We start from the raw sequence: 19,994 nt of genomic DNA on the forward strand, positions 1-19,994 counted from the left end.
TGCGAAACGACTAAAAAAAAGGTCATCACTGCGGATTTTTTGTGCGCAACTTAGATTTTCTGTGCGCAGAGACCGTGTCAGCACTGCGCATTTGCGCACGTGCGCAGCTTAGAGGGAACATTGGTCACATTAAATTGTGCAATGTGTACAGACGCATCTCGCTAATTGGCAACACGCTTCTCGTTAATCGGCCGCGCCAACACTGAATACGACTTATTGAAGCTTACTAAAACGTGTAAAATGCATTAGCAACGATTCTTTTTTTATCCGGTTAACCGGCAGAAAAATATCCGGATATCAGATAGTGAAAATACCTGCGGTTAACCGGTTAACCGGTTAACCATTATCCGGATAATCCAACCCTAATGTCGACCGAGATGGGTGAGTCATGAATCACAATATGAGATCTGAACACATACAATGAGCGATTTTCTGTCGTATGCAATCAATTTGACAAATCGAAAGTAGGATTATTGTCATGGTTTTAGGTGAATCTGTCAAAGTATGGAAAAAGCATGGAAGTATGGGAAAATGTTCCATACCATACTTGACAAATTTCCATACCATACCATACTTGCGCTCTTCCATATTCCATACCGAAATTTCGTTCCGTACCATACCATACTTCCATATCTTACCATACCATACCTTGCCCTGGTTGTGGGTGCTGGAGGATTATCTAGGCTCCTCCTTTGGGTTGCATTTAAAACAAAAACCAATTAAAAACAAATACGTTTGAAACAAGGCCCTAATTTAAAGCATGTTGTTTTTTAAGCCATGACGTCCCGAATGTTCAATGGTGATGTCATAATGGATCGACATTCGCAATTGAAAACATAGCGTAAATATAGCTCCTTTGACGAACCTCTGTTTAACCCAGTGGTTCTTAACCTTTTTTCTTCCAGCGCCCCCTTTCAAAAATTATCGTGCTCCAGCGCCCCCCACCTCATATTGCAAGGACTGCAATAAAGACAATGGGTGAGAGGGAGGCCGTAACAGCACTTCGTCAGCCCCCTAAAAGAACGATTATCTTGGGAACCCATAGCGTGATAAACCAAACTCATGAGGGCCTCGCCCCCCAAAAACCCCGTCGCGTGATTTCGACGGTCAGCAAAGTTTATGTGGCCAGGTCGCCCTAGGGGCCGAAATTTTCTATAATGCATGAATGAAATAGGTTGTAAATGCGTATATATGTTGCTATAAACTTTTTATCCTCTTAGCCCACGTAATCAGATTTACCAGTAGCGCTGAGTGAGCTGTTGTATTGGAAAATGAAGGCCACGTAATTAATAATTGAACATATTCGGGCGTGCCCGTTGGTACAATTAAATCGTTTCATGTTATTTTGTTACCTCTGGTCCGCTATATAGTCAAAAGATATTGAAACGCATAAACGTATTAAACTAAAGTAAGCACACGATTCAAAATTGGTATTTTGTCACTGGCAAATAATTTTCTCTGATGGATGTTATTTGTCCTGTGGGGTTCAGATTGCGACGACCTGATAATTCGGCACGAGCGATTTAACCACCAATGGAAAATTAGACTTATATGCATCGAAGTTTAAGCTCAACATAAGGACAATCCTCTTCAGCTAAGGTTTTCTCGGTGGCGATCTTTTTGACAGACTTCTCGGAGTCCCATATTCACCGGAACTTCATATGTCTTCGTGCGTCGTGGCGTGGTAATGGCCGACGCCGAAATGCCAATTTCTATTTTCTATAATTATGCGTGTTCTTCAGTGGGGGAGTCGTCAGAACATGATGTTTAATTTTTATGTTCATTAACCGAAATAATGTAGAGTACCCTTCGAGTTAACCGATTGGGGGTTTGGGTTGCAGCAGTCTCGAGTACAACGTTCAGTCGGTATTTTTGGGACTTTGGTATTGTAAATATTTCGCGCTTTAATCGCGCTCGAGGACCAGTCGACTATAATAAACCATTAATAATTGTGTGTGGTATATTCAGGGTCAAATCAAGGTTGTTATGACAACAATAGAGTACGGTCTCATACCCTGTGGTTCGAACCCTCGCGAATTCACATCGGCGATTGGCAATATGGAGAAATTAAGGGTATTGGATTTTGTCTTAGTGCGCTTCGTGAAACTATAACTAAGTCAACTGAGAATGGGATGCATATATCTGATCACATTGAATATAGTACTGTACCCAGTTATTAATTTTAACATGAATGTATTCCAAACAAAGCAACTCATATTATATAACGTTCATGTGAGTTTGTGAGCCACAACACGAGATCGTATATCATCCTTTATGACACGATGAAGAAATATTCTGACGATTTAATTTTGCAGCTATCGAATACAAGTATATTTCGTTATTCAGTTCGTGCACAAAGCTTCAAAACTTATTTTATGTACAAGGGGATCTCACTATCAAAAGTGATATACATGGCCCTATTCTTCGATTTCCACATGCTGTGCGTTGCGGGATATAATACCTAATGCGAAACATTTTGTTGAAAATACCCCTAGCAAGCGTGACGGCAGTGTTTTACATAACGGAAAATTGGCGATCTAAAAGTACGCTCAATTCGTTTTATAACAATTATAATAACCCATTACATTTATGAAAACATATGTAGGTAACATCGTTGCGTAGCGCGACCAAAAATATCGGGATTTGACATGTTTTGTTGGATGTTCATTTGTTCGGAATAGTCATTAAGGATATGTCCTACTACCACATCATCTACGGCGAAGCCATTTTTCTTCAGCGCCCCTTTATCGCTCCCTTGAGCCCAGCGCCCCCCATATCGCCCCCTGAGCGTTTCCGCCCCCTGAGCGTTTCCGCCCCCTTGAAAATTGCCAGCGCCCGTTGGGGGGCGCTTGAGGCAAGGTTAAGAACCACTGGTTTAACCTATACTATTTTGAGGTTTGCAACCATCCCATATCGCATACGCCGTATATAAATCGGGTGGTAATTGCCTCTAGGCTCACACAACATGTGCTTGGAAAGTATTCTCACAATTATGGTATGATTTCACAACTTGAAAAAAGAAATTTAAAAGGCCTCTATTTCAAACACTATTTAAAAAGTGTTTTAAACAAAGTGTTTCGAAGCACAGTTTTCTATGCAATCCTACTCCTCCTGTTCATCTGATCTGCGTGGGATAAGCGTCTTGAAAAAGACTAAAAGTGGGCCGTGCTACTAGTCGGTAAATACAGGAACATAATAAAGAATATATGACCGATGTAAATGACCATTGCACTTGCAAAGCACCATGAATCTCACAAACAACGACAATCCTTTTATAATGTAGCGAAATAATCACATTACCACAATGCTACAGTGATTCTATGATTGTGAATGATTCTCCATATAGATTGTATACATATTACTGCGGTAATGAAATACAAAGAACTACCAGCTCCGCATCATTCGCTCGATTTATACGGAAGGGCATAAAAGGACCTGAGCGGCAATTCCATTAAGCCAGTGGTTCCCAACCTTTTTCATCTCGTGCCTCCCTTGGCCGAAATTTTAGTCAAAATTCCCCCCTTGGGATAAATCTGCCCGATGAATAAAAATGGTCATTTTTACCGCGCAAACACCTGTTGACTGAGAGAATAAGACGAGCGGTACCGAGTGTTTTTTCTAGAAGTGCTGTAATAACACTTTGTATACCTCCAAAAACCATGGTCTTGCATGGTCCCAATCACACAAATTATGGAAGGCTTGACTCAACAGACCCCCACACTTTCATTTGTGTTTTCGGCTTACCATGCACCAATCGCTAATATAACAGCTGTGAAAAATCAGTATCCATAAATTTACTGTTCGCGCGATTTTTTTGTCAAGTTTGCGTATGCATTTGGCCAACAATAGTGGTACTTTCATATATAGCAGGGTTGACCAGACTCGAGTTTGACTCGTGTCACCATTTTCTGATAACTCGACTTGACTCGAGTCATTTTCTCAAAATACGGAAACGACTCGACTCGAGACAATCTGGGTATTGACTCGACTTCGACTCGAGTCATTGTGCATGACTCGAACCAAGCCATATGACTCAAGACTATAAAACGGCCAAGACCGACATTTCATTGTAATTTCGAAGAACAGTAAAGTGACCACTCTGTTGGAATTTCGTCTATTGATCCTGGTACTTGACAATGCGACAAGAAACTGCTCAAAGTGAGGAAAATTAGTATATCATAAATCCAAATCATCCAATATCACCCAACAGTGTTGACTTGAATGTGACTTGGACTCGTACTCGAGTCATAATAACATGACTCGGACTCGACCGTCTGCTCGGTGACTTGGACTCAGACTTGACTGAATGATGAATTGAAAATGACTCGACTTGACTCGAGTCAAAACTATGAAAGTGAGATTGACTTGTGACTCAGAGCCTCGTGACTGGGTTACAGCTCTGATATATACCATACACGTGATCAGATTCCCTGCTGGAGCTAATTGAAATTTAGGAAACCCATTACGTTTCGGCAACATTGCACCAAGTTTACCAAGTCTTTTTTCGATCGGGTAGCTGTTCACTAAAAATAAACCAAGGCTAGCGATCTCTTTGATTTGAATCGATGACGTTGGAATATTTAGTCACTGTCTGAAAATGTTGACTTGAAAATAGAAGATAAATACTTTCACTAGAGGCCTTGTTGTGATAGATTCGGCACGACATTTACTCGCGTAGTTGATTGAGTGGCCATCGCTGGCCTACAAAATTGCGTCTTGCGAACTGCAGCACATCGGAACTAGTTTCAAAAAAAGGGGTGGGGGGGATTTGTATGTGCAAAAGAGATTTCAAATTGCATTTGGAAATACTTTCAGCAAACAAAAAAACAGCCATAAGGAGAATACGTTCGAATATAACTGGTTGACTACATGACAGTTCGAACATGAACAATTTGGGAAATTCGGTACAATTCTAAAGTGGAATTCCTCCCTAAAAATTGCAAAATTCCCCCCAAGGAGGGAATTCCTCCCCGGTTGGGAACCACTGCATTAAGCTATCCGAATATGTACGTACATTAGGGCTGTTCAAAAATTTTTTTTTTATGGATTCCAGCCATTCAGTGATTAAATTGTCAGGTTACCCTAAAAAAACGCTGCACACGAAATTTGGTTCAGTTCTAACAAGTATAGGGCTCCGCGGATCCAATTAAATTTTTTAATTTATACCAGGAAATTATTTTTAAAAAATCAAATTTTTCTGTCAACCCCATAAAATTGTTGAGCTGTCTTCAGAGACGATGCAAAACAAATTTGACTCAATTCCAACTAGTAGAAGCGGAGTTATTGGAGTTTTTCGTTGATAATCCTCCGATTATACACTAATCAAGGATAATCCGAGAATTATCAGCGAAAAAGTCAAATAACTCCACTTCTACTAGTTGGAATTGAGTCAAATTTGTTTTGCATCGTCTCTGAAGACAGCTCAACAATTTTATGGGGTTGACAGAAAAAATTGATTTTAGTAGATTTGTCCCTACTGACAAAATATTTAACACAAAGAACTACTTCGTGATGGGGTGAATTCCTAAAAGACCGAACCTGGCTAAATCGAATGGATGAATACCGAGAACCCCAAATTGACGGATTAAAATCGGACTCATATCAATGACGGAAATAAACTTATTGTTGGCCAGCGTCATTGAAATTACATCATTATTACAAAATTAAGTAAGCACACACCCACATACACTCACGGTTTTTCTGTACTAAATACAGTCAGATTCACGAATGAGACGGATTAAACAGGCAGAATTACGAACATTAGACATAGTTATTTGTTTCTATAATCAAAATCCCCTATTTTATTGTAATTAATTAATTTAGCGGGCATTTGGTTCTCTAGTCGCGTCAGGAGCAAATTTTTTAAAGTTCAGTATATGAATTCTGTTTACAAAAAAGATTCTCGCTTAAACTACTGTTATATTTTTCATTCCTCTCTCACCTGAATAGTATTCATATTGATATAAGCCCGAATGTTTTTGGGTGGCACTCGTCAGCAACTATAGTAGAGAATTGGAAAGAACAATGTATGTCAACAATCGTATCACAGAATAAGACGTCACCAGCATGAAATGAGATCTCAAATAACAGAGCGTCCAATGTACTATTTTAAGATGGTACACGAACTCCTTTTGTAGACAAGCTTCGGCTGATGTATTTTGATAAAGGTCGACCCCAAGGCATACAGATGAAAGTGTGAGCTTCTTGGAGGTACAGCGCTTCAATATAGAATTGAATAGTATAATAATATTGAAATGAACCCGAATATCCTGCCCATCAAAAGACTGATTCAGCAGTCGGAAGAATTACAAGAATGCGTGGTATATTGTATGGGGGAAAACTACGATGTATTTGCACTCTGGAGTCGTAGTCGGAGTCGGTGGAGTCGGAGTCGGAGTTTGGCTTATTTTCGCTTGATGGGGTCGGAGTAGGAGTTTGGCTTATTTTCGCTTGTTGGGGTCGGAGTCGAAGTTTGTAAAAATGACCCTGACTTTGACTCCGACTCCAACTTCTTTATAATGAAAACAATTGATTTCAAAGGTATCTTTAAATTTCTAATAAGAACTATGTTAGGATTTATTCTGTATCATCAATCGTTGTTATTAGTAACGTTACAGATCAGGGACGGCCAAACCGTGCCCCACAGGCCAAATGTGGTCCACGAGAAGGTTTTTTGTGGCCTGTGAGGTAATTATCGAAATTAGATATAACATCAGGTAAAATTGCATGGGGAACCAAAGTTTGATTAGCCTAACCGCGAAATTTGATGATGACCAAAACATCGTTTTCGAAGCATTGACGTAACCAGGGCCAAGCCACATTCATCGCACATCTTGGCATATAACCATAAAGTAGAATGTAGATTATTCCGTAGCAGATTTATTTGACTTGAAATTTTTCTTAGCATCTCGCATGATCTTTTGTCACATTTCTTGCATTTAGTATTGGAACCCCTCTTGGAAATTATAAATACGCGTAATTTACAGGATTGAGTCCAACTATACTCGCAATTAGGAGATAACGCGTCGTCCAACATGCGACTTCGCTTATGCGCTCGCAGCGAGATCGTCCGCATTGAAACACTTTCACAAAATGACTGAGTTCCCCAAAACTGGCGATATTGCTATGTCTAAAACGCCAAATAATCCTGTCCGTGCCAAACGAGCCACTTGCTATACAGAGGCGACCCCCAATATATGCAAGTGATATATTTATTGATCGAATTCATTCATTACCTTTGACAAAACATCGTGCTTCGCGCGACCAGGGCATGACTGCACACTGTACAGTTGGACACGGAGTTTTCATGACATATTTGTTATCAATTTTAAAGCGTAGTCATATAAGTCTTGTTTTCAATGTTACCTAATATCGGACGACTAAAAAAGGTTATTAACATTCCAGTTGCCCGCGCGATGGTTCGTAAATCTCATGTGGCCTTTTGGCCGAAAAAGTTGGCCACGTCTGATAGAGATAAAATTGGAAGTTATTTTTTGGAAATTTTAATTCAGTTGCATAGAGGAAGAAAAAAGCAATCTGCATCTTTGCGATGCAGTCACAAATTAATGCAAGTTTTAACATTATACCATGATCTTGTGACAGAGCAAATACATCGCCTGGTTGTGAAATTGATGTAAATATAACCGAGCGCTCCTTCCCACTTGACAAATTTATAAATATGTGTAGTGTTGCTTAACTGCTTGGGCCGAACAAATGATTGAAAAAGACTGCAAGTCCTAGTCCTTGAATACTTGACTAAGTGCATGTATACTAGACATATTCTATTTGACTACTTCCTAAATTTCGTGTATGTCCGATGTGTGTTAGTAGTGAGAGTGTGTGTGCTTGTAATCAGTACAGTGTGTAATGAGGAAATTAGTAAGATGCGTCTTTGTATTAGTTGCTGACTCATACACAAGAGGCAAACTTCGATTGCTTTAACTACATTTTGAGTATACAGTATGGGATATATGTCGCTGTTGAATGATTCATACATATAAGGGTATTATAGAGTCCATGTTATAAAGACTGATAAGATATGTAGAAAGGCAATCTCTCATGCATGCTGAGTAATTCGAGCTGTGCAACAATGAAACAATTTTGCATGCCATCTTGAATTATATGTTTGAATATGTTTAATGGTTATATGATATAGTCATTTAACCGTCGCTGTGGCATATGATTTTCGAAGTAAATTGGTAATACTGTTGAAGTCAAGTTTGGAGTCGGAGTCGGTAGGATTAAAGACTCTGGAGTTGGAGTAGGAGTCGGTCCATTGAAAATGTGTGGAGTCGGATTTGGAGTCGGTGGTAAAATTTACCGACTTCACTGTCCTGATTTGAACACTTATATTGCTGCACAGTTAGGTGCGATGGCTTTACGGAAAACTGCCTTCCGCAGTTGTACTCTCTGTTTCAAACTATCGTGAAATATTCACACTGATGCTACCCTGTCCCAACATAGTTCTGGTTGCGAGAAAAGATATCGCTTATAATTGACGGACATAAGCTATTCATCAAGTTTTATGAGTCGAATATATCCTTTTTCGGAAATGATGAAATCTGATCAAGGGGGAAATGGCACTGTCTGGAGTCAGTAATGAGCCAGTGGTAGATCAGAGAGATTTATTAAGACTTGGATCTTTTCCAATTCTCAAGCTTGATTGGGCTGGATAACGGTGTGCTCGCATAGGCCGATCTAATGTTGATGTAGAAGCATACAACAATCATTTCCAAAACTGCAAAATGATATAAGGTAATTTGATTTCAGGAAATATTCCAATCAGAGGTTCGTTACTGGATAATCAGTAGGCTACATTCCGTGAAATTTCCGAGCATGTAATGATTAAAAATCCGTCTACATTGCATAACAATTTTGTGCTCATACCAAAGTTCAATATCTCTGACTATCAATCGTGCTGGATACACAATTGAATCATATAAAAATACTCTCCCTGGAGTCGAGTTAAATTTTCCCTCATTGCCCCTACATGCTTATATTCATTGGAACATGCTGCCGGTGCCGCGACAAATCTTCGGACTCACAGCAGAAACCTACTTCAGATAGCCGGACGTGGAGGCTTCAGATTGTTCTTATAAAACATCAAACCAAATATAATGATGAGGATGATGACTAGGGCGATATTTATTTAACCTAAAAACGAAAGATTTTGACCTAAAAAATCTAAATTTTGACATTTTTTGACTTTGAAAAACTAAATTTTGACCTAACGTATGCAAATTAGGCGTTTTCCCAAAAAATGTTAGAATTGTACTACTTATCCTGATTTCTGGTTTGAACTGTCCGTAATTACGAAGTAGTTTTCCCTGGAAAAACTTTTCTGACTTAAAAACTGACAAATTTTCACATAACAAAATTTTATTTCAACAAAATCCGGCCCTATTATGAATTCCAGTACATGACGTACTATGGTGAAAATTTGTTGTGGTACAACGAAAGATACTTTCTTACATTCTCGGTAGGAATATCAAAATATCTATTCTAGATATCCGTGATTCTCGGGTAAAAAGTATCAGTCTTTACTAAGTAGCTTGCCAAGGATGGAGATGTGGCGAGATAGCCTAGTGGGATAATCCACCAATGGGTTGTGGGTTCTAGTCCGACCGAGGTCGACTCCAGAATTACTACCCAAGTGATGAAGGTTTATCTAGGTACCTCTTCGTCATCTCATCCGCGTAAGCGGTGACTTTACAAAAAACATAGAAGCGGGCCGTGCTACAAGTCGGCAGACACTCGGCAGATACGGAATCGAAAATAAGGAATATCGGCCTGGCGCGAATGACCATTTTAGTCGACAAACACCATGAATATACAAACAACAACAAGAAGAATGGAGAAAGAACGTTCAACTGTAAGTGCTTCTTGGAGGTACAGAACTTCAATATACAAATGGATAGTATATTCATATTGAAATGAGCCAGAAATTTTTCGGTTGACACTCGTCATAGGTAATCGTCAGCAACTATTAGAGAATTGGAAAGAACATTGTATATCAACAATCGTACCACAAAATATGAAGTGACTCATTCAGCATGAACAGATAACGGCGGAACTGATGTGGGCGGTGTCTTCGAAATCTTTTGGTGCGTAGTTATACATCCTAATGGAATGGTGAAGCCTACACATCCCAATGCACTTGGATACATACATATCACCAATAAGGGGTCGCGTGAAAATTTGTTGTTGCAATAAATCCAAGAAATATCACATACATATTTGTACACGATTACTCCGGAGCGGTCGCGACCTAAATCTAAACCCTTCGCAACCCATGTTTGGGTAGCGACCCATACCTTAATATCCCCTGACATATAGTGTCGTATAGTGTAGTATAGGGTCATAACGACTCCGTTCACAAACGGTCTTACAATCGATCCGATGGTTGTGACGTCATAAGGTTATTGCCCATGTAATCTTTGACACAATTGTGACGTCATAGCACGGCATTCAAGTCAAAATACAGATTCTACTGGAGACATAGGCGCCGACTTTTATTTTTGCATGGGGTGGCGGCAGGCGCGTGGCCAGGGTAGTGTCGAAACCCCTCCTTTTGAAACGCAAAACCCCTTCCTTTTGAAATGACCATTCTGACGCAAATATTCAGTTGCAATTCAACAAGCCGTGTTATCAGTGTTACGCGGGGCCAATTAGCGAGATTATTCTGTGCACGCATATCGCATCACACAGTGTAACGCGACGCGATCTTCCGCTGAGATTATTGCGAAAGTAGGTCATTGATTGTCGCGCACTCGGCATTCGTCGCTGGACTGAGCAGTAACACGACGCGACAATTCTGGAACACAAAAGACAGGCAAGAATGATGATTACAAACGCGCGCGGCCAATCAGTAATTATCCCTTACCCTTACCGCTAACGCAATAGGTTTTTAGCTCACATCGCTACAATTGGTTGCTGATTAAAACATCGATTTTGACTGCATTGCTGCATTCCCCGATTTACGTTCGCAAATCATAATTGGAATTATGGGCACTGGAATAAATTCCAACTAGCAGGCACACACAATAAAACACTGTTCAACTTCGCGCTACGAGAATATTTATCACAAAAATGGTTCACAAAATATTTTAAACGCGGCTTGCGGCCCTCAACGATGCAAATAATGCACTTTAATTTGTAGAAGGTGAACGTATATTTGGTCGTCAAATCGCGATAGGAGATGGTGTGTCTCAGAGCGCGCGATGAAATCTACGTTTCTAGCGATGAGGTCGAATTTGTACATCTAATAAGGATCGTCAGTATGCTGAAATCAGCATCAGTACGCTGCGCGAAATACTTAGTATATGATCAATTTTATCGGACTGTACGTACAATCGGCCGGCAAGGTTGCGCTGATAACGAAACTGCAGACATGCCGCAAACCTTCAACAATTACAATTACAGGGTGCGCTAGTCATACCTAAATACCCAGATTCGGCAATGACAACGAGCACAATTTGTTCAGACGCGGACATAAGTTTCAATCAAAAAGATACATAAACACTAACAATATTACACTCAGATATTGTTACTGTTTGGCGAAAGTGATTCTGCAGACGGTAGCAGGCCTGCATGCGGGGGCGCTAAATCATACCACCGCCGATAGTACCAATGAGACATCGATGACCCATTTCGCATACAAATGATTCTCGCTAAATTTGAGTACGCAGCATCGATAATACGAATTAGTGAATTGGCATTTCAAAAGGACTGGATTTCTAGTTTTAAGTGAGAAACTCACTGGCTACGCACCTAGGGTTTTAATACCGACAACGCGCTGGTTATTCGGCCCGGGACCTACGGCAGACGCAAGTCCCGATCAGCCAGTCGAATTTGATCGTGAAATGATGCGATTTTAATTATTCAGGTGTTATTGCTGCAAGAGCATTATGGCTGCACAAGCACATGCCGTAACCTTATCAATGGAAATACAAATCCCGATGGTTTGAAATTCGATCCGCGACATATAGCTGTGCCCGATAGAGTCCGTCCAGCAATGAAGTTTATTGGAACTTAAAAGGTTCCCGCTCAAAATAATCGAATAAATTCGTAATTTCCGCCACCGAGAATCTCTTGTTGCATCAATATTTGACAACATAATTCAACGCCGTGCACTGCACAATGTGCAGTGTTAATAACAGATCAAACACTGATAAGTGTCTTCGAGGGTATGCGAGTGTGTAAAGCAGAGAAGAATTAGTAGCCTAGAGATGATAGCAAACGAGAAAGCGCGCATCTAATCCGTAATTCCTCAACTTGCGTATGGCACAATGGAGTTCCGAGTAGCCTATGACATCGCGACAATTCTTTGCAATTGAATATGCGCACTTAGCGCAGGAATGACTTTCAATTCGCAGGCATACACAAACACACTGTCCTTTTTCGCGGTTCAATTAACACTAGAACTACCGGAACTTCGAACTACCTAGAACTACCATGTGGCTTTTTTGACGCATGTTGAATCTTCTTCGATTAAATGCATTTACCAGAGCTAAAAATCAGCACAAATTTCAACAAACGGTATCAGAAACCATTGTTTATTGCGCTCACAGCTACTTGCAATATTTTACATACACCTTAAGTCAACACTTATAAAACAAATCGCCGTTTTTAGGTGTAACATATAAGTGTTGCTCTGGTGCGCATTTGGTATTTGAGCACGTTCATTTATAAATTTAGAGTAGGTTCCAGATCCGCTAGCCACATCATCATTGTTGGTTATTGCTGACATGTCATAAAGCTTATCACATAAGATTTGCATAATTCAATTTTGCAACTAATCCTCGATTTGCATATTTTTAGATTATCGGCATTTTGGCAAGTAGACGATCATTCACATTCTAAGAAAACATGCACGGACCATCGTCGACTTGTTGGTACCCTCATAGAATACTGCCTTGCAACCTGGCCAATAATATCCCCCTGGTTTTGTTTCGTTATAACTAGGGCAATTTTTTTTTGACCTAAAAAACGGAAGATTTTGACCTAAAAAATCTAAATTTTGACCTTTTTTGACCTAAAAAAACTGAAATTTGACCAAATTTTGACCTCACGTATGCAAATTAGGTGTTTTCGCATATAATGTTAAAATTGTACTACTTATCTTCATTTCTGGTTGGAACTGTCTGTCCTTACAAAGTAGATTGGCCTGAAAAAACGTTTTTGGCTCAAAAACTGACAGATTTTTACATGAAAAACTAGTATTTTAACGAAATCTGACCCTATGAAGAATTCCAGTAGTTACATTACGTATTCTGGTGGAAATAATTAAAATTTGTTGTAGTACAACGAAAGATCCTTTCCTACATTCTCGGGTAGAAAGTGTCTGTCCTTACTACGTAGCTTGCCAAGAACGGAGAAAGAACGTTCAACAGCAGCATTTGTTGGCTGACAACACTCAAGTTGTGTGCACACTGCTGGTGACAAACCGTGTTGCTTCATTCTGACAATGTTGTCTATATCACAATTTTTCAGCTTGCGCTTCATGGTATAAGAACCATGCAATGTCCAAGCAGTCTTGCTTCAGCTAGGATATTGCGGTACGTTGACCATAAAACCATGTCACTATTTGTTTCATTTGACCGTTTATGATTCACAATGAGCAGACGATGGTCCGTTTACAACGGTAGGCCTATAAAGTAGGCTACAAGCTGTAAAATACCGAATGATAAGTTCACCGACGGCGCAAAATCTACGATACAAACGAAATGCAGATGTCAAAAAATGTTTGACTTTGTAAACAATTTTGACAAATTTTGACCTAACGCTACAATTTTGACCTAATTTTGACTTTTTTTGACATGTCAAAAAAAAATTGCCCTAGTTATAACATTTAACCGTCACTGGTTTCTTGTTTGTGTTGTTTCCGAAGGAAATAGTTACCTCAGGTTGCAGTGAACTCAATATATATGTGTACAACTTCGATCTCTACACTGGTATCTCGCCGTTACGCTTATCAACAAGATGATAGCTTTGAAAAGTATGGCTACATGAAGCTGCCTGTGTTACTTCTGGTCCTGGGTAGCTTCAAGCAACTTTTGACAATAGTGTGAACTGAGACTTCGTTTGCTTCTCCAAGCGTATACAGCCTCATTCATGTAACATTGTTTCGAGATGGATTACATCAGACTCTTCACATTACTATGCTTGGCAAATGTATAGATCAGTGTTGGGATGACTCGAGTCATGACTTGACTCGAGTCAGACTCGAGTCACCTTTTTCGCATGACTTGACTTGACTCGAGTCACTTTGCCAAAATGACTTGACTTGACTTGACTCGGCGTATCAGAAATGTGGATTGACTCGTGACTCGGAGCAAAATTCACGAGTCAATTTCAAGTCATCAAGTAATCGGTGTCGATAAAAATCACTGTATCTTGGATATGTTCGGATTGTTCGCGAAATGCATGTGTAACGCGTGAGAGCGACCAATCATTCAATAAGCGTGCATTTCATCGAGCCTCGATTGTTCTCTCACAAATAGATTGTCTGCAAACGAAGTGATCGAAGCTTACGCTGTCGTAACTCTAGTGGTAAAGTAATAGAATAGCAAAATGTCTATTTTTGTTCTCATCTTACCTTAACCAAACCGATTGTTTTATTGAAATTGAAGTCGAATATAGTTTATATAGTCCCCAACCATTGGCACAGGCTCGAATGGTATCATATCTATTTGTAAATGGGTAACGTATTGCATGTTATCAATTCGTTTCCCTATTCTCTGTTTTGGCTGGTGACTATAAACTGAGGCTATGCAATTACGTAGTTTCACAGTTCTACGTATATGTGAGCGATAAAGCGCCTTCTTGCGTGTATAACTCTATATTCGTTCATCGGTTCGGAATCAATGACCAATGACCACTCAAACTGTATTTCAGACAGCTAGCAAATTGCAATGACGTAATCATGCCTCATACATACATCGAAAAGGCAACTTGACTTGAAATGTGACTTGACTCGTGACTTGACTTGACTTGACTCGACTTGACTCGAGTCACCTCCAAAAATCGAGTGACTTGACTTGACTCGAGTCACCTTTGAAAATCGATTGACTTGACTTGACTCGAGTCAAAATGTGCAATGACTCGAAATGACTCGTGACTCGAAGGTAGTGACTTGATCCCAACACTGGTATAGATTATGCAAGAGGTGTCCTGTCCTATCCTTGCCTAAATATGAGACGCCCTTGTACAGATACTTGGTAGCAGCAGCTTCCACCATCTGACATTTTACCCCAATTATTTGCTGGCATTTCGACCATGTAATGAACGGAAACCATATTATCTTTATCGAATCCACACCTTTTTTTACTCCTTATGTCAATGGAATGATCATGACTTCCATAAATATGTTCTTCGAGAGGGCCTGACTAAACATAATGCACCCATGCCCTCAGTCCTCACATGCATTCAATTCACTAGATTCAGCTCACTCTCCCCCCGAAGATCCATCTCGTAGACCGGAGCAAAGACCCTTTGCCCTTGTACAACCCTAGTATATTAGTATGGACAATACAGATGTCGGCTTGGTCTAATGGTACATTTCAAATTTCATGTCCTGTAACACGCTGAGCTTCAGAAATATAATATTACAGAGCTTTGGTGACTTGGAACGAGGAAGATCCAGGGCCTTCTATTACAAGGGATGTTGTTGCTAACACAGCAGTTAGACCGAGTCGATATTAACAAAGTTCTGTTGTTACAAACGGCTTTTCTGCGTTTATCAGATACATAACCACTTTCAAGAATATGAAACTGCGATGCCTGAAGGTAGAAAAAGTGTAATGCGTCAAAAAAGCCACTCGGTAGTTCTAGGTAGTTCTGTGTATAACTTTTTCATTTGTACTAGATGAGTGATGAAAATCATGGGTAAGGTGGCCTACATAAAATAAATAGAAGTCAAGAAGTTTCAGCCGAACAGCGTAAGATTTGACTGAATGCCAGCTCTTCAAAAATGAAAATGCGTCAAAAAAGCCACTTGATCGTTCTAGTGAAAGGCTATCACAAAACTAACTGAAGAATTATTTTGTAAACGAATATGTGTATAAATACAATTTAATTGAGAGAAGTATAACGTGAATTCGTTCGTCCGGTAGAGAGAGCTGTTGTTTCTCAGAGCACGCGTGTCGAAATCGACGTCGTAAACGAGGTCGCGTCGATTGTATGATTACTAATCACGGATTACAATTTATTTGGCCGTTAAGCACTAGTTTAAGCTGCGTATACAATTAGTCGCGCGCGTATCGGTTAATAGTAAATAGTTGGCATTTACGCGATAATCACAGACTCGCTAATTGACAGCACAGACGGCGGGCGTTTAAGCATTTTGTATGGGGTGGCCGCCACCCCATAATTATGTCATGGGGTGGCTGCGCCACCCCGCCACCCCGTAACTCGGCGCCTATGACTGGAGACGTCGAGTTGATTGTGCAATGTCCATCTATCTGATGCTTGCTGCCCTGACAATCCTCAATCCCTTACATCAGATAACGAAATCAGAATTCATCCGCTACTTGTTGTTGTTGTTCGTGGTATTCATGGTGTTTGTCGACTATGGTCAGTTACACAAGGCCAGTTATCTTCATTTTTTTTATTCCGCAGCGGCCGACATGTAAAACGGCCCACCTCTAGACTTTTTTGAGACATCGCTTACACGGAGGAGATGGCAAGGAGCAGCCTAGACAAACCTCCAACACATGGATAGGAATTTTGGAGTCGACCTTACTGGTACTGAAGTAAGATTGGGACCTCCGTGCACATAACCAAGATAATAATCTACCCGCGCCTGATTACTGATTACCATCGCCCAGAGTTAAAGCGGGCTGCAATGTGTATTGTAAACAAATTCATCAGACGTGAATAGCTTACCCATGTTGTTACCAAGTCACAAGGTTCCGAGTCACACGTAAATCTCACTTTGGTATAGTTTATAACGAGCCACGTCGAGTCATTTTCATCTCATCAACGAGCCATGTCAAAGTCCAAGTTGGGGAGCACACGGTCGATTCATTCATAGTGTTGAGACTTGTGTCAGAGTCCAGGTCATCATGTTCACTGTTCAATTTCGCATTAGAGTCATATTCCTTTGTCCCAACCATTTTTCCGACTTTGGGTGATATTGAATGTCTCGTATTCGTAATATACAAATATTTTCACTATCACCATCGTATAGTGACATACTAAATAGGCTACGTATATTGTGGCGACTTTACTATTCGAAGCTACTTTCAAACTCCTATCGGGGCCGTCCGAGTCTCGGGCCATATGACTTGGCCAATTCATACATTATGACTATCGACACAAGTTGAGTTAGCCGTTGCACCCAACAACTGAAGAGGAAAGATTGGGAGATTGCGCCTGAAAACATTCACTCAATCAAAATAGGTAGTATTGCTCTCCGCAAAATTATACAACATGCGCCATTTGGATAGTGCTTTGCACTAATGCGCGACAAAACCGTATTTTCATGTTGTTATTGTTCTGTATTCGCGGTGTTTCGACATCTATGGTCAATTGGTCATTTTAAACCAAGCCGATATTGCTTGTATGATTCCTGAGGTGCCGTCTTGTAGCACGGTCCTCGTTAGTTCTAGGCTTTTATACGTCACCGCACATGCGATGCTGATGGCGATGCGGAGCATATACATAAAATGACCCACAAAGCTTAGGAAGGTATATTGTGGAGTCGGTCGGACTCGAAGTTGCAACCCTGTTACCTAGGGTTACCATATTTTGGTATCGGGAAAGGATGACACTTTCGGTAAATCATGAAAGTTGGTTTACCAGAATTTGAAACAGCTGATTTTGAAATATTTTTGTAAACCTTATGTTGACTTAAAAAAAGGGCCATCGATCTGACTCGATTCTTGGATGTCATCTGCTCGAACTGGCACATTACGTATTTCGCGTCATTTATGGCGATTTTCATTTGACCCTGGCCATTAGCCTTGTTGTCAAATCTGTAAACGATGGCGTATTTTAAAAGAAAGCGGGCACTTAGGCGACCTCGGAGGACATTTTCGATTTCTTGTAAAAGGAAGACAACTTTTATACTTTTTGAGCACACCGCTTACGTGGATAACTTGACCAGGGAGTGATCAGTGGTGGCCAACCTGCGGCCGCAGAAGGAAATTTGTGTGGCCATGGACACGTATTTTCATTAGTATGTGTTGGCGGCTGTCGACATGAAAATGGAATTGGCTTATTTACTCCCAAATTTTTAGGAGACTTTGATCAACCTTGATAATTTCTTCACGCTGCGCGCGATTCCACGCGACTTTATTTTATTATTTTAATATAGCAGCGCTCTTTGCAACCTGAGCACCACATTACAGATGTAAACAGCAACGAAAAATCATGCGCCCCATATAAAAAATACCAACTTGGAATCGTGTCCTCCTCACTTAAGAAGTAATGTTTCTATGGTGCGTTTTGGCGATTTCGATATCCGTAGGCGCATCATCATTTATAAATTGGCCTAAATTTTCGAAAATACCCCCTCCATCAATTTTACCGGGGAATCTGATCACATTGGCTGAGAAAAGATAAATGTTTGATAGTAAAATGTGACACTACGAATATTAATGAAAAAATTTATTCGTGAATCTCAAGATTTTTGGCGCTTCGCGCGACCATGTCACCATTAAGAATCCGTTCATAATATGATCACATGCGATTTTGGTGCGTAGCCTATATAGCAGTGGTCGGGAACCTTTTTTGTCCGAAGAGCCATAGTGACCCCATATTTTCCATCTTAACTTCCAAAGAGCCATACGTTTTAATCAGCTAATACGTCACAATTGAAAAATTGTGACGACATGGTAGCGTAAATTCGTCGACTTTCGTCAGTTGTACGAAATCGTAGGTTCGTCTTCACGATATTTTTAAATGCGAGGACCCATGGGGACATAAGTAGGCGGAGCCAAAAATGATGGTCACTACACAGCAGCATGCATACTAGGGCTGTCCAAAAATAACTTATTTTAGTGGATTTCAGTCGTTCAGCTATCAAATTGTCAGGTTACCCTAAAAAACGCTACATACCAAATTTGGTTCAATTCTAACAAGTATAGGGCTCCGCAGATCCAATTAAATTTTTTAATTTAAACAGGAAAATTGAAAAAAAAATTTCAAATTTTTCTGTCAACCCCATGAAATTGTTGAGCTGTCTTCAGAGACGATGCAAAACAAATTTTACTCAATTCCAACTAGTAGAAACGGAGTTATTGGAGTTTTTCGTTGATATTTCTCGGATTATCCTTGATTGGTGGATAATACGAGGATTATCGACGAAAAACTCCAATAACTCCACTTCTACTAGTTGGAATTGAGTCAAATTTGTTTTGCATCGTCCATGAAGACAGCTCAACAATTTTATGGGGTTGACAGAGAAATTTGAATTTTTTTTTTCAATTTTCCTGGTTAAATTAAAAAAATTTATTGGATCTGCGGAGCCCTATACTTGTTAGAATTGAACCAAATTTGGTGTACAGCGTTTTTTAGGGTAACCTGACAATTTAATGACTGACCGAATGGAATTCAGAAAAAACGTTATTTTTGAACAGCCCTAATGCATACCCACTGTAATGTGTGATGTGTCAGTGACGTGGTTTCAGGGGAGGCACGTGAGGCAGTGCCTTACCTGTCTACTAGATTTTGAACATTTTTACTACGAAAATCACGCAACTTACCTATTTATTGTTCGAAAATATAGCGTGAAACGGGAGGTAAGGCATTGGTGAGGCACGGCCGGGATTAGCATAGCGCAATTCTTCGTAAATATCAGAGAATTTGTAATAACTGATAACACTGGTCAACACATATTTTTAGGCATACAAAGTAAGAGTGGGGTTGGTGGTTCTGAAGGGCGCTGATTCCGAAAATGACCTTAGTTTTTTCAAATTGGCTCTTGTTTTGGAGATAACTCATGGGGACGACATGAGGTTTCTTCATAGTCAATTATTATCTATTGAAGTGCA

This window comes from Botryllus schlosseri, chromosome 3 (assembly GCF_051294905.1).
Source record: "Botryllus schlosseri isolate E-star chromosome 3, Bs_hap1, whole genome shotgun sequence".
NCBI lineage: Eukaryota > Metazoa > Chordata > Ascidiacea > Stolidobranchia > Styelidae > Botryllus > Botryllus schlosseri.